General features: G+C 50.9%; 1 long non-coding RNA gene across 1 annotated transcript in view; it reads right to left on the reverse strand.

Annotated features, from left to right (window-relative positions):
* Positions 1 to 1078, reverse strand: part of LOC107184887 — a 5807-nt gene extending 4729 nt beyond the window's left edge. Inside the window, exon 1 of the long non-coding RNA XR_001515786.1 lies at positions 734 to 1078. This is a non-coding gene — a long non-coding RNA (uncharacterized LOC107184887). The remainder of the gene's footprint in view (positions 1 to 733) is intronic.
* Positions 1079 to 3536: the final 2458 nt, after the last annotated feature.

Below are 3536 nucleotides of genomic sequence, written 5' to 3' on the forward strand. Positions count from 1 at the left end.
TCTCTAAGCTAAACAGGAAACAACTCTGTCCTCTCAAAGTTGTTGTTTTTGTTAATATGGTTGTTCAAAGTCGATAAGTCAGTATTTACAAATATTTTCATGTAGCCAACAGCAGCCTTAAGAACAATAAAATTAAATCAGAAAAATAGCCCGTGTGGAAATGAAGCTAGTTTACCCACAACTCTGCCTTTTTGTAAATACGTTTTTATTTCAGAGAGAGGAAGGGAGAGTGAGAGATAGAAACATCAATGATGAGAGAGACTCATTGATCAGCTGCCTCCTGCACGCCCCACACTGGGGATCAAACTCACAACTCAGGCCTGTGTCCTGACTGGGAATCGAACCGTGACCTCCTGGTTCATAGGTCGATGCTCAACCACTGAGCCACGCCAGCTGGGTCACAACTCTGCCTTTTAAAACAAAAAATTAGCAGCTTTTCTTTTCTTTTGTGACCATAGCATCCACACCCGCTGTGTTAGTTTCCTGTGGCTGCTGTAACAAATTGCCACAATCTTAGTGGCTTAAAACAACACACCTCCATTAGCTTGGAGCCTGGGGCCAGGATTCTGACAGGTCTCAGAAGGTGTCAGAGGCCTGCGTTCCTTTGGGGGGGGAGGCGGCGCGGGCTGGGGGAGAACCTGTTCCTGGCCTTCTCCGTCTTTGAGGGGCTGCCCACCTTCCTGGGCTCATGGCCCCTCCCTCCACCCTCAAAGCCAGTAATGAGTCGTCTGACCTTGATCCTCCTTGTCGCATCTCCTGCTCCAGCGCTGGCTCCTGCCTCCCTCTTTCACATGTAAGGACCCTGTGACCAGAGCACAGGCGGTCGGTGTGAATTGCTGGGTTCTGTGTGGTAGCTCCGCGTAGAGGCCACTGATGAGCAGCAGTGAGGGCTGTGGGCTGCCCTCCCACAAGCTCCCCTCGCCAGCTGGTGCCCCAGTGTGTGCATGGCGCAGACAGATGGTACCATCAGCAGGGACGCCGTCTGGGCTGGGCGGGGTCCTAGCTCTCTGGCATCTCGGGCATGAGAAGAGCCCTCTCCTTCCCCCCCCCTCCCCCCAGGAAGGCCTTCTGGAGCTGATGCAACAGCATTCTGAGCACAGGATTCTGGATTCAGCCCCCCTCCTGGTCAGCTTGGGCAACTGAGCCCTTAAAGGCACCTGGACACAGAACTAGATCGAGTCTTGGGTCCTGGAAGGATAGAGGGTTCATTAGAGGTGCCTGTATAATATTGTTGGCCAGCCCATGGATTAATCACACTTTAACACCCTAATTTCACACACACCCCAAGAAGGGCCCTTCTCATATCCACCCTTATTTTATAGATGGGAGCGCTGAGAGTCAGGGTGATAAGGCATTTCCTATATTTATTCCACCCAGGATCCAATCGATCATCTGATTCCATGGTCACGCCACGGGAACCAGGGCAAAATCCAGTAACATTTTTAATGCCCTTGATATGTATTAATCGACTGCCCTTCCACTTTATGCTCACACCTGTGTCTGCTCACTATGGGGCCCTAGCCCCCTAACTGACCATCTAAGGGTCATCGGTAGCCAGCTGGAACCCCAATCCAGCTTCCCCCAGCCTTTCTGCTGTATGGCCATAATGCTTACAGCAGAGTGTGGGGTTGTCTGCCCTTGGGCATCATGCATCCTTGCTTCTCTGGTTTGTATAGGTAAGTGGGAGGTGGCAGGTATCCTGCGTGGCTGCCTACATTGTCCCTAGAGGAACCTTATCACTTACAAAAACCCTGATCCTTCCTTCAACCTGCCCACCTCACCTGCCAATCAATGCCTATTGAGCGGTGACTCTGGGCCAGAACATCCTTCCCGGGCTCCGCCCTGGTCCAGTTCCCCAAGGCCATGTTGTTCCTTCTGGTTGTGGTGTGATCATATGTGAGTCAGTCACCGCCTCTCTGGGCCTCAGTTTCTTCATCTGTAAAAAGGGCGAGCAAGGGTTTGGCTGAATGACCCCGATCCTTTGTCGTTGGGAACGTTGCCAAGTGTAGGGATTATTGGGATCTCTCCTGGAGGGACAGCGGTGGGGATGGGGATTGAGTGTCAGCGTGAGGTGCCTGGCACAGAAGACCCTCAAATAAGAGTGAGACTGGGGAGCTTAAACACTTGAGTGTGGGCTGGACTTAGTGACTCCCGTCCACAGAGTAGAGAGTTGGGAAGGGAGGAAATTGTAACGTTACAGCAGAGGAACCTGGCAGACACCACGTCCCCAATGACCAAGTCAGCGTCGGCAGCGGTGAGTCGCGTGGAGAGCACAGGCTCCTGAGAGGGTGGGAGGAGAAGGTCCTTCACCTCCGTGGTCTTCTTCCCCGAAACCCAGAACCCCAGTCCTCTTGTGAGAAAACATCAGAAAAAAACAAAATCGAGGAACTTTCTGCAAAAAATCTGACCAATATGCCTCCAACGTGTCAAGGACAAGAGCAAGGAAAGTCTGGGAAATGGACAGACAACCAAACAGTGTGGCTTGGGTTCCAAGGTGGGATCCTGGGGCAAGGAAGGGGCGGTAGCATTGTAAATGGAGGCGTCCGGATCCAGCTGAGAGCTTCATAGTAACGTTCCAACGCTGGCTCCTCGGTTATGACAGACGCACCAGGGAATAGAAAGGGTTCGTATAAGGGGAAGCTGAGTGAGGGTATCTGGGTATCCGTATCATCTTTCACCTTTTCAGTAAATCCAAAATTATTCCAAAATTAAACATTTAATTTTTGTTAAGTGAGATCTGGGCCAACAAGCACAGGAGAGGATGTTCACCATCATTAGTCAATGAGAGACACGCAAATCAAAGCCACAAGGAGATGACTGGCCACTAGGATGGGCGTCACCAAAAAGACAGACAATCACAAGTGCTAGCGAGGCTGTGAGACATGGGGCTCCTTCAGCATTGCTGGTGGGAAGGCACAAGGGAAGGTGCAGCCACTCTGGAAAACAGATGGGCAGTTTCTTAAACAGTTGAACATAGAGTTACCCAGGAACCCCTCTCCCAGGTGTTTACCCCAAAGACAAGGAAATATCTGTCCCTACAAAGAGTTGTTCATGGGTGTCCAGAGCTGCCTCATGTCCATCAGCAGGTGAACGGGTAAACAAATTGTGGTCCGTTCACATACGGGAATGAACCATCTCTACCTGAGGCAACGTGGATGGATTTCAAAATAAGGATGATGAGCTAAAGAAGCCAGTCGAGAAAAAGAGAGGAGATACTGTATGATTCCATTTACAGAAAACTCTAGAAAATGCCAACTGATCTACAGTGACAGGGCGCAGATGAGTGGTTGCCGAGAGCAGGGAGGGACTGAGGAGGGTGGAGGGGGCCGCCCGGGAAGGGTTGCAAACAGGATCAGGGAATGTTTGGGGGTGATGGGTGTGCTCCCTCTCTTAATTATGGCTTCATGGATGTCTACATCTGTCAAAACATATCAAGTTGTACACTTTAAATATATGCAGTTTCCGATGTGCCGACTGTACCTCCATAAGGCTGTGTTTTGAAGGATGGGGACAAGGACAGCATGACCTCAGTCCCC

Source organism: Myotis davidii, unplaced genomic scaffold, assembly GCF_000327345.1.
Source record: "Myotis davidii unplaced genomic scaffold, ASM32734v1 scaffold732, whole genome shotgun sequence".
Classification (NCBI taxonomy): Eukaryota; Metazoa; Chordata; class Mammalia; order Chiroptera; family Vespertilionidae; genus Myotis; species Myotis davidii.